Here is a 13,179-nt window from a genome sequence, read left to right on the forward strand (position 1 = left end):
TCTGTCCAGATTATGCCAATTCTTGTGTAGCTTGAACTTTTGTTTATTCTTGCTGTTTCCTTGTTTTCCTATCGATTTGAAGTGATATTTGCAAAAAAAAAAAAAAAAAAAAAAAAAAAAGAGAGAACGAAATCAAAAAAAAAAAAAAGAATACAAAAAAAAGTGTTGGATTCTTGTCATTACTTGTTTCATCCTTATATTTATCATCTATCAATCAGTAATTCTTGTTTGGAAGTATTGCCTTATTTGTTTTTCCTTTTGAGCCACACTTGAACAACACATTCCAGCCTAAATTGACCATACCCTAGCTTTTCACCTTTATCCAAATTGTTATGTTTTAGTCCCATTTAGAGTACTTTTGGTTAGACTTGAGGAACCTGTCAAGAACTCGAAGGACGAAGCCTTGTTTGTCATCTTGTGTGAACTTTAGTGAGATTAATAGAGAGTCAGATACACGAGTGGTAAGAAACTGAGTGATCACCCCTTCCAAAAGAGTGCAAGTGAGGGAATGCTGAGAGGTCCTTGAATTACTCTATTTTTTTTTCTAACAAGTTTTGTGCAGGTTAAATATGTCGGGACCTAGTGAAATGGATGACCAACAAGTAAGCCCCGACGTGAGGTTCATGATGCGGGCTATGAGGGGAGAGTTTGAGAGGGTTAATAGAAGGTTTGATGGGTTGACAGAACAAATTGAGATAATTGAGGGAGAAGTGAATGGAAATCAAAATGGTGTACGAGCTCAAAATAGAGGGCAAAATGGGAGGGAGAATGATAGTGAGGGAGGTAGTGATGGGGATAATGAGGAAGAAGTTGGGAGGAATCCGGAGAGAGGGAGACATAGAGGAGGAAATAGAGCTATAGAGGGTAGTGATGATGACATGGGAAAAATTAAGATGTCTATTCCTAAATTTCAAGGAAAAAATGATCCTGAAGCTTACTTAGAGTGGGTGAATAAGGTGGAGAGAGTGTTTGAGTGTCACAGATATTCTGAACGAAAGAAATTGAAATTAGCCGTTCTTGAGTTTTCTGATTATGCTACCATTTGGTGGGAAAAAGTTGTGGCTGACAGAATGAGGAATGGAGAAGATCCTATTGCATCTTGGCAGCAACTTAAGGCTATGATGAGAAGGCGATTTGTGCCTTCATGGTATCAACGAGAGCTGTACCAACAACTTGAGGGGTTGGTACAAGGATCACGCAGTGTACCCGAGTACGTTCAAGAAATGAATAAGCTCATGACCAGACTTAATATTGATGAGAGTTCAGAGCAATCCATGGCATGTTTCCATAGAGGACTGAATTGGGAGATCAAAGACGAGGTTGACAAGCAACACTATGTGGATTACGAGGAGTTGGTCCAATTGGCCATCAAGATTGAACGAACACTTAAGAGGAGAAGAATTCGGACTCAATCAAGTTCTTCGTGGCGACACAATGATAGAAACAAACTGGATGCTAAAGTTGAATCTAGCAAGCCAAAAGAGTCCCGAGAGCAAAGAGATAAAGGTAAAGAAGAAATTACAAAGCCTAGTACTATTAAGTGTTTTAAATGTCAGGGAAGATGACATATTGCTAAGGAATGTCCAAACATGTTCAATATGACGGTCAAGAAAGGAATAATTGTGACTGATTCCGAGCATGAACAGAGTGATCCTAAAGACAATATAGAAGCAGAATCTGCTAGTGAAAAGGAGTCCAATTCAGAAAGCGATGAGGGATACGTGGGGCCGGTAGATGGAGAAGCTTTGATGGTAAGGAGATTACTTAACATTTAGGCCAACGGGGAAGAGGAGAAACGTGAGAACATCTTCCATTCTAAGTGCTTAGTTCATGGAAAGGTTTGTAACTTAATCATTGACGGAGGAAGCTGTGCGAATGTAGCAAGTGCTGAATTGGTTACCAAATTGGGGTTAGATATGCAAAAACATCCATTTCCATATTCATTGCAATGGTTGAAGAAGACAGAGGACATCAAAGTGGATCAACAAGTGCTAGTTCCAATCAAGATGGGGAAGTATGAAGATGAGATCTTATGTGATGTTGTTCCTATGCAGGCTGCACATGTGCTATTAGGGAGGCCTTGGCAGTATGATAGAAAAGTCGTGCACGATGGTTTCCACAATAGATACTCCTCTGAACACCGCGGCAGAAAAATCACTCTTACTCCAATGACACCGCAACAAATTTATGAGGTCCAAAAGAAAGCAATTGAGAAAGAAAAAGAAGAGAGGAAAAAAAGTGAGAAAAAGGAAAATTTGAGTGCAAAAGAAATGAGTGAAAAGAAAAAAGAAAAACAAAATTTCTTTTGTAAAAAAAGAGTAGTGGAAAATGCCATTAGAGTGGGAAGGCCTATATATTTAATGCTTTATAACGGGCCTAGTGCCCAAACAACTAATTTCGAGCATTTGCCCAATGCTGTTTCTTCTTTGTTGCAAGAGTATGGAGATATTTTCCCTGAAGAAATGTCTGAGGGATTACCACCCGTGAGGGGTATAGAGCACCAAATTGACTTGGTGCCAGGGGCACCATTGCCAAACAGACCAGCTTACCGGTGTAATCCGGAAGAAATTAAAGAGATTCAAAAACAGGTGGATGAGTTGTTAGCTAAAGGGCATATAAGGGAAAGCTTAAGCCCTTGTGCAGTTCCAGTTCTTCTGGTACCCAAAAAAGATGGGTCGTGGTGTATGTGCGTTGATTGTAGAGCAATCAACAAAATTACTATTAAATATCGTTTTCCTATTCCACGCCTTGATGATATGTTAGATGAACTATATGGTGCATGTTTTTTTTCCAAAATTGATTTGAAATCTGGATATCACCAAATACGAATTCAAGAAGGGGATGAATGGAAAACAGCCTTCAAGACCAAGCAAGGTCTATATGAATGGCTTGTTATGCTATTTGGCCTTACCAATGCACCTAGTACCTTCATGAGGCTCATGAACCACGTGCTTCGAGACTTCATAGGGAAAAGTGTGGTGGTCTATTTTGACGATATCCTAATTTATAGTAAGAGCCTTAAAGAGCATGTTAGGCATCTGAAAGAGGTTTTTTATGTGTTGAGAGTGCATAAACTGTATGTTAACTTGAAGAAGTGTGAATTCTGCACCTCGTCTGTACATTTCCTTGGCTATATTATCAATGCCAATGGGATTGTGGCAGATAGTGATAAAATTGAGGCTATTCGTGATTGGCCAACACCGAGGAATGTTGGTGAAGTACGTAGTTTTCACGGCCTTGCGAGCTTTTATCGCCGCTTTGTGAAAAATTTCAGTACTATTGCTGCACCACTAACTGAGGTGATTAAAAAGGATGTAGGATTTCAATGGGGCGATAAGCAGGAACGTGCCTTTAGCGTACTGAAAGAAAAGTTGTGCACAGCACCAGTACTTGCTTTACCCAACTTTGAGACCACATTTGAGATAGATTGTGATGCCTCCGGGGTGGGTATAGGGGCTGTCCTCATGCAAGGGGGAAAACCAGTTGCTTATTTTAGTGAGAAATTGAACGGGGCTAGTTTGAATTACCCTACTTATGACAATGAGCTTTTTGCCCTTGTTAGAGCTTTAGAGCATTGGGAGCACTATCTCCAACCCAAAGAATTTGTTATTCACACTGATCACGAAGCTCTTAAATACTTGCGTGGTTAAGGTAAGCTCAATAGGCGTCATGCCAAGTGGGTAGAGTACATTGAGTCTTTCTTGTATGTAATTCAATACAAGCAAGGTAAGGAAAATGTAGTGGCTGATGCGCTTCTAGGAGACATATCATGTTAACTGCCTTGCATGCACGGTTTTTGGGTTTTGAACATATCAAAGATTTGTATGGGAATGATGTTGTTTTTGGTGAAATATATTCTGCTTGTGTGAAAGGAACATTTGGGAAATACTCATTGAATGATGGATTTCTGTTTAAAGATAATAAACAGTGTATCCCTACATGTTCTTTACGAGAGCTTTTGCTTAAGGAAGCACATGGGGGTGGATTGATGGGCCATTTTGGCATTCAAAAAACACTAGAAATTCTTAAAGAACATTTTTATTGGCCTAGAATGAAGCATGATGTTCATAGAATCTGTGATAGGTGCTTAGTGTGCAAGCAGGCTAAGTCAAAGAGCATGCCTCATGGGTTGTATATGCCCTTGCCAGTAGCTACTCAACCATGGGTTGATCTCTCCATGGACTTTGTCTTGGGTTTGCCTAGAACTAATAAAGGTCATGATTCTATCTTTGTTGTGGTGGACAGGTTTTCCAAGATGGCACATTTTGTTCTGTGTCACAAGACGGATGACGCAAGTAATGTAGCAAACTTGTTCTTCAGGGAGGTGGTTCGGCTTCATGGAATGCCAAAGACTATAGTGTCAGACCGTGATGTTAAATTTTTAAGCTACTTTTGGAAAACTTTGTGGGGCAAATTGGGGACTAAACTGCTATTTTCTACCACTTGTCATCCTCAAACGGATGGTCAAATTGAGGTTGTGAACTAGACTTTGGGGGCTTTACTTAGGGCATGTGTTAAGAAAAATTTAAAATCTTGGGAGGGAAATATTCCTCATGTTGAATTTGCTTACAATAGACATATGCATAGCACTACAGGTTTTTCACCCTTTGAAGTGGTGTATGGGTTTAATCCAATTACACCTCTCGATCTAATCCCTTTTGCAGTTAAAGATTATTGCAATGTAGATGGAGCGAAAAAGGCTAAATGGGTCCAATCCATTTATGAGCAAGTTAGCCGACGGATCACTAAAAGGAATGAGCAAACTGCCACACGAGTTAATAAAGGACGAAAACAAGTTGTCTTCCAACCAGGCGATTGGGTTTGGGTGCATATGAGGAAGGGGCGTTTCCCTGCCCAAAGGAGGTCAAAGTTACTACCAAGGGGCGATTGGCCATTCCAAGTGGTGTCTCGGATCAATGACAATGCTTACAAGTTAGCTCTCCCAGGGGAGTATGGTGTTAGCAATACTTTTAATGTTGCTGATCTTTCATCCTTTAATGCTGATCCTGAAGATTTGTGGACGAATCCTCCTGAGGAGGGGGGAAATGTTGAGGACATCGATGGTGACGAGAGTAGAGATCCACTACACGTTTTGGATGGTCCTACAACGCGGGATAGAGCTAGGAGGTTGGAAGATTCTGTGAGTGCGCTCATACAAGCCAATTTTGAGGTTGGACATTCGGATGGGTATGATGGCCGTGTGATCAATTTAATTGGTGTCCAATTTAATTAAATTGTCTCATATTTCTCACCAATTGTCACCCCAAATTTCTACAATGGGGCTAGGTTGCAATTAGACATTCTTGTGAGCCTTCTTTCCCCTGAGATACCTTTCTCCTTTGTTACCGTTCCTGTTTTGAACCTTTCATCCGGACCGAAGTTTTGAAGTTTCAAGCGTTGCTTTGTAGAGAGTTGGAGGTGGTGTGCTAATGCAAGTGTTAAGTAGGTAGCCAACATCAAGTTAGCCCAAGAGCCGAAGAGAAGGACATCCAACTCGTGTTTTGGATCTAGCGGTTGAAGCTTTTGTCAGAAGTGACGGATCAAGTTCAAGTAGATGCCGAGCTCAAGTTAAGTAGTGGGAGTACCTTGTTTCCCTTGGTTGAAGAAGTCAGCAGAGAGCAGTTGAAGATGCAACCCTAGTTCCGTGATCTCGAGTGATCTAGCTTAGAGTTTTTGTGGTGTCAGTTTCTGTTGTGGCTTGTTCCTTTGCTGAGCCATCTCGTTTTGAGTAGATCGTTGGCTAGTTTTTAGCAGGAGTTAGGCTCGGTGTGAAGTTAGCTTTCCTTTCCGGTAAAGCTTTTATCTATCACCTTATCTTTCTTTCTTTTCTTACCTTTGTGAACCTTCAACCTATCTCTAAGTCTTGTCTCTCATTTTGTTAATCAACGGTTTTGGTGTTGAACTTCGTTGTGACCAAACCTGTCTATCATACTTGGTTAGTGGCGAACACCTTTATTTCTTAAAACCTCATTTGCAACCCATCTCTTAAGCTTTGTCATTCATTTTGCAAGCCGACCGTTTTCGTTGTGGAACCTTGTTGCATCCCTTGATTGTTTTGTTAGTAGGTTCGTCGGTAGTTGTTTCCTCAGTTGTGCGTTCAGTCGTTCTCTCTTGTTTGCCGTAGTTGTTAGGTTGTAGCTTGTGTAGTTGGTTTAGTTAGTTCGCCTTCATGAAGATGCAGTTTGTTGCTATGCACCAAAGGCTATACCAGATCAAAGCCAGCTCGAGTCGTAGAGGAGAAGCCGAGGAAGAGTCCGAGGAGTCGGAGAGCGAGTCCTTCTTACAGTTGTGGTTACCTTGTGCGGCTCTTTCCTTGTAGTAGATTTTCTTTAGGCATTGTCGTCGTTGTTTGGTTGCTTGTTGTTGCTTTTGAGCTTGTTTTGTTTGTAGCCTTGTGGCTTAGTTAGCTTCGTAGTAGTAGTGGTGTTTTGTGTTGGTCGTCTTGTTCTTAGTGTTTGGTAGAAATAGATGTTGGAGTTAAGCATAGAGTTTGTGATGCTCAATCTACTTCTTGCTAAATTCTTGACAATTCTTGAATTGTTATGCCTCCTTTCTTGTTTGAAATCCTTGTAGAACCTTTTGAGTTTTGACCAAAAGGATTCATTCTTGAACCCCTTGTCACAATGTTGTTCCCTATCACCGTTTGATTCTAATTCGTCGTACCCAAGCTTCGGGGACGAAGCTTCTTTGAAGGGGGAGAGGATGTGACACCCCGAAAATCCACATTCAATCCATGGATTAATTGAATAATTAATCCTATTTCATTTGAGGAATTAATTCCTAAAATCCCGATTTTTAATACTCAAGGACTAGTATTTGACTAGTCAACCTTAAAGTTGTGTTGTACCTTGAGCTTTGCGGGGAATTCCCTTGTTCCTTACACTTTCTAAGATTTAGTAAGGGTATTCTTGACTTTTCACCAAGAGTTAGTATTGTAACCTAACCTAGAAGACTTCTTCATTTCATTCCTTATATTTCCTAAAAATTAGCTCTACCTTCTCTCTAGAAAGAAGTGTAGCTTATTCTCCAAGCTAAGTTGAAACCCTTGTCAAGATTCCAAGATTTGCTTCCAGGATTCAACCTTTCACCTATTTGGGCATCTAGTAGGGCATCTAGTTGTCTTTTTCTTAAAGGTAGGATCTTTATGATCTTTTGGTTTAATCTTGAATTGGGTTTGGAAGGTAAGCCTTGTGGGGAGCTTGTTGTGGTGTAAAGTGAAGTCTTTTGGTCTACAAGAGGTAACCCATGCTCTACCAAAACCTATTTTGCTTACCTATCAGTGATTTCTTGGATTCTACTTGTTCTTTGATATGAAATGTGAGTGTTTATGCATTTGTCTTGTGAAAATGCATATCTAGAGCTTGTGTTTAGGGTTCCTTTGTGCCATTGCTTGGCATTTTCCATGATTCAAGTGATTTTGTTGTATTGGGCGAGATTTGGCATGTTTTGGACTTGAATTTGTGTTTGGAGAAGAAAATTGTAACACCCCGTGTTACGGCCCTCAATCCCGAATTAGTTATTTAATTAATTCCATTAATAATAATTAAAATGGATTTAATCTGATTATAAATCCCTTTAATTAATTAATATGGTCCACCGCGGATCGTGGACCCTTGCCTAAACTAGAGTCATAAGCCTATTAGAAATAAAGAAAATGTACCTTTACTATTCAGATTATGATTAGGATTCTCTTTAATTAATTAATATGGTCCACCATGGACCATGGACCCTTATCCCTAAAAGAAGCCCTTAATCCTATAAGGAATGGAATTAGTAAACCCATACCATTCAGACCCTAATTAGGACTCCTAAATATATATATAAGGACATAGGAGGCACCTAGAAGTCACACCACAATAATTATCAACACACAAGAATTCCCAAGGGACTCCCCACCACAAAGCCTAGGGAGATCAAAACGGATGGAATTTTTAGGGAAGAACCTTAATAGCCAAGGGATGATTAATTAAGGCTAAGAGGTAACCCATGTCTCAACAAAACCTACTTTCTTCGCTATAATCTCCTTCCATGGCCTCCCTGTAACACCCCAGATTTTCAGGATATTTAAAACTTATAAAATAAAGGTGAAATCTCATTAAATCCCAAAACATAATACAAGAGTATGGGGTGCTATGCCACACCTGAGCTAGAGAACTCAGGTGCACAGGCTAACTAACTAATATCCTCAAATAGTATCAATACTAAATCATGGCATGCAAGCCGGAAGGGAAAAACTATCTAAGCTACGTCCAAGCTTCTAGCGCGCTCCAGTGATCTACTCGTCTGTGCCTGAAAGCCAAATATATCTGTTCAGCGAGAGATGCTGGTAACCCACTCCAACGCGTTGAAATACAGTACATATAGATATATATATATATATATAGATATATGAAAAGTCATTTTGAACATGAGGATATCTCCTACGAACTCTAGCTTTTAAAACAGGGATAGACTCTACAGATAGGGCTAAGCACAGACAGCAGTTATACCGCGCATATACAGTTTACAACAGGCAAGACAGATAAGATAAGCACAATTAATAATTACGCGCTCGTCTAAACATCACTTGAAAGATACAAAGATAAACATTGGGACGACGCCCGGTCAGCGAATAATGCTGGTAACCCACCAATACCATTAAGTATCATAAATAAATAAATATAAGTCTTAAAAACCATTTTCGAAACGGAATACATATATATATAAGTCAAAACCAAGATCAACTGTCAACACAAGACTCATCACTCTCAAGGATAACACGGGAACACATCCCAAACCACAAAGGTTAACCACACACAAGGATAAAGAGTCACCCAACGACAACACATGCCAAAACAACACAAGCCTCCGTGACTACACATGTCACGAGAGAAGATCACACAACGCCGGCTTTACAAGACCTCGCAACATCACCCATCACGAGTTGGTATGTCTTCCTTATGCCCTGTTCCAACCTTATGGCTACCCCCAACCTTGTATCTTCTTTCCAACCATTACCTCCAGGACCCCTGTACTTCTTAGTCCAACCTTATTCTCCCGGGACCGTCGTCCCCCACCAACAACCACCAACGAAAACCACCAATCACGGCAACACATGCCCGAATAACACATGTTATCCCCCAAAAACGTGGACCCATCACTCAGGCCACAACTCCATAATCACGTCACGGCCACCACGAGGACCGCTGCAATACCTTGGTGACTAGTGTCCCATGCCACTAATCGTGCAATCCAGGTAGAGCCACACATGCACCACAACTCAACAAGAGTCAAACAACGGATCACAACGAAGGTATGAAACATACTCAATCAAGGAACGGGTCACAGCCCAACGACAACAACGATGGATAACACAAGTTATCATCAACCAATCGGAAGGAACAAACCACACACACGCTAGCATTTAGACAACATACTAGCATTCTTATCAACGGGGAAACTCAAGATAGTTCCGAGGAACACACAAGACACCTCTTGGTCCAACGAAACACAATGTTGAACACTTAGCACGATTCAAGACACCAAAGTCCTCATGGATACCTACCATATTGTTCTAGACATACAAAACATCAAAAAGACGCTCAAATAGTTTCACAAAAGAACAACGGGAAGCCAAAAGACCAAATACCGAGTCAAACAAATCACGGGGAACAAATCCCGAACGAACGACACCGTGTTCCCCGCGGGTGCACCCACGGGTAGTGCCCCACCCGTGGTCCCGCCCGCGGGAAGACATCCCAATAGGCCTATGTACCCGCGGGTAGGCCGGCGGGTGGTGCCCCGCCCGCGGGAACATCCCTGTTCCACAACAAATCCCTTCGGGGATTTTCTTCTCCAAACACAAATTCAAGTCCAAAACATGCCAAATCTTACCAAACACAAAAAAATGAATTGAACCATGGAAAATTCCAAGCAATGGCACAAAGGAACCCTAAACACAAGATCTAGATATGCAATATCACAAGACAATGCATAAACCCTCACATTTCATAACAAAACACATGTAGAATCCAAGAAATCACATATAGGTAAGCAAAATAGGTTTTGTAGAGCATGGGTTACCTCTTGAAGACCAAAAGACTTCACTTTACACCACAACAAGCTCTCCACAAGGCTTACTTTCCAAACCCACTTCAAGATTAAACCAAAAGATCATAAAGATCCTACCTTTAAGAAAAAGACAACTAAGATGGAACCAAAAACACAATATGAACTTAGATCTTACCCTCCTAGATGCCCAAATAGGTGAAAGGTTGAATCTTGGAAGCAAATCTTGGAATCTTGACAAGGGTCTCAACTTGGCTTGGAGAATAAGCTACACTTCTTTTCTAGAGAGAAGGTAGAACTAATTTTTAAGAACTGTAGAGAATGAAATGAAGAAGTCTTCTAGGTTAGGTTACAATACTAACTCTTGGTGAAAATACAAGAATACCCTTACTAACCCTTAGAAAGTGTAAGGAACAAGGGAACTCCCCTCAAAGCTCAAGGTACAACACAACTTTAAGGTTGACTAGTCAAATACTAGTCCTTGAGTATTAAAAATCAGGATTTTAGGAATTAATTCCTCAAATAAAAATATGATTAATTACTCAATTAATCCATGGATTGAATGTGGATTTTTGGGGTGTCACATCCTCTCCCCCTTCAAAGAAGCTTCGTCCCCGAAGCTTGAGTCCGACGAATTAAAAGCGAACGGTGAAAAGGAAACGACATTGTGACAAGAAGTTCAAGAATAACTCTTTTGGTCAAAGACTCCAAAAGAGCTCACAAGGATTCCAAAGCAAAGAATTTTTGCAAAGAAAGAAAGAAGACATTTCATATTCAAGGGTTGGCAAGAGGTCAACAAACGGATAGATTGAGCATCAAGAACTATAACTTCAACACAACCACCAACTTCTAGACAACAACCAAGAACTAAACTACTAACTCCAAACACCACTATCAAACTAGCTAAACAACAAGGCAACAAACAAAACAAGCAAGCACACAAAGCACACAAAGCACACAACAACCTATCACCAAGCTAACAACGCTAAGAAAGAAACAACAAGGAAAAAGCGAACGGGATTACCGCAACACAAACTAAAACTCCTCGCTCTCGGACTCCTCGGCCTCTTCGGACTCCTCTTCGTCTTCGTCTCTGTGGCTAGAACTGGCTTCAATCTGGTCCAGCCTCTGATGCACTGCGACGAACTGCGCATTCATAAACACAAAGCCTTCGGCGATCATGCTGTTCTGCTGACGAAGCAAGGCGACGACGTCATGTTCCCTCTTTGTGCGAGCTTCTTTCCTTCTCCGGCTTCCCTCACTGTCCGAATCACTTTCTTCAGCTTCGGCGGTCTCCGGTGCTCCTACCTCTTCTTCTTGGTCAGCTCTCTCCTCAACTTCCTCGTCATCTCCCAAACTCTGGACTGCGAGGCTCAACTTCCCAGCATGGATTCCAAGCTCAGCAGCTAACTCCGCCCTCTCATCAGGTGCTTTCCTTGCAACTTCTTCAAGCGTGATGTACTCACCATCATCCAACCGAAACAGATTACAACTCCGGAGATTGGTGGTATCCAACACCATCTTTCCCACGGCATTCGGGAGGCAACCGTCCACACTAACACCTTTCTTAACCAAGATCCAACTCAGCACCATCCCATACAGCAAGCTCTTCCGATTATGATCCCGGCAAAACACCATGTGTTGCATCATCAAAGCAGGCAGGTTGAACTTAACCATGTTCTTCAGACAGAAAGCAAAGGTGCACTCCAACTTACCCAACAAACTGCTCTTGTTGTTATTAGGCAACAAACAATCTGACACCAACATCACCAAGATCCTTTGCTCCGTAGACAACCACTTCCTTTCCGGCCTAGAGGCTTGAGTGAAACCACTCGTACGGCCCAACAGATAGCTCAAATAGTCACAGTACCCCATGGTATCCGTACTAACCCAAGAATGACCACTGTACTGAGCCACTCCGGTAGCAGACAAACTCAACAACTGAGCCAACCTCTTCTCAGACAACACAACGTTCACACCTCTCACCTTAGAGGTGATCTCCAACTTATCGCCCTCCTTTGTCACAACCATGTGACGATAAAACTCTTTCACCAAACTCGGGTAAGTCTCGGCCCTTATGGCGAGAAACCCATCCAACAAACTGTTGGTCCCGATAGGGTGGTGAAAGTCTAGAGGGGGGGGGGGGTGAATAGACTTTCAACCTTTTTTAAATTAAATTACTCTTTGGTAACTTCAACTCTAAGTCACAAGTAAATAGAGCAAGTTTGTACTGCACAGCGGAATAATAGTAAAGAGTTATGCTCAACTTAGTAAATTAAGTGTGCAGGTATAAATAAGTTAGGTACAAATGATATGTAAAGTGACAGAGATATCTTGAATATATAAAGGAGATGGTTCACTCAATATATAATGACAATATTCAAGATTGTAAATAAATATCGGTTGATAGGGTTTTTAGATCCCTATGATCTCTCATGGCTGTGACCTTCATGTCCCATGTAGATAGTAGACCACGTAGAATTTTGAGTGAGATTTCTTTTTGATTAATATCTTTTCCAAGATCATTAATCTCTCCTAAGATTTTGGCAAATCTCGTTTCCATATCGGTAATATTCTCGCCGTTTAGCATTTTGAAATCCTCGAATTTCTTTAATGCTATAGTGAGCTTATTATCCTTTTCTTGTTCGTCTCCTTCACCAATTTGAATGAGCGTTTCCCAAACTTCCTTCGCGGATTGACACTTTCGAACTTTTGGAAATATCGTGTCATCGATAGATTTAAACAAAATGTCCTTGGCAATATTGTCCAAGTTATTTCTTGTTCTATCTTCACGAGACCATTCCACTTTCGGTTTTGGAATGTATTGCGGAGTCTCACATGTTTGTTCAGATGAAGTGTTGACTTGCAAAATCTCAATAGGACCACTCGTAACCACTTCCCACATTTCATCATGTAATGCGGATAAATGTACCTGCATGCGAATTTTCCAATCGTCAAATTTTTCTTGGGAAAATAATAAATTTTGAGCAAGAGCATTATCTCTTTTCATCATCTTGATTTTTCGAGATCTGTCTAGCAGTCAAAATTGACTCAAATAGACAACTGCTCTGATACCAATTGTTGGTCCCGATAGGGTGGTGAAAGTCTAGGGGGGGGGTGAATAGACTTTCA

General features: G+C 41.0%; 1 pseudogene; it reads left to right on the top strand.

Moving 5' to 3' along the window:
- The first annotated feature begins 569 nt into the window (after window positions 1–569).
- LOC109166488 overlaps window positions 570–13,179 on the top strand; it is a 46,883-nt pseudogene continuing 34,273 nt past the window's right edge.

Source organism: Ipomoea nil, unplaced genomic scaffold, assembly GCF_001879475.1.
Source record: "Ipomoea nil cultivar Tokyo-kokei standard unplaced genomic scaffold, Asagao_1.1 scaffold3100, whole genome shotgun sequence".
Taxonomy (NCBI): domain Eukaryota; kingdom Viridiplantae; phylum Streptophyta; class Magnoliopsida; order Solanales; family Convolvulaceae; genus Ipomoea; species Ipomoea nil.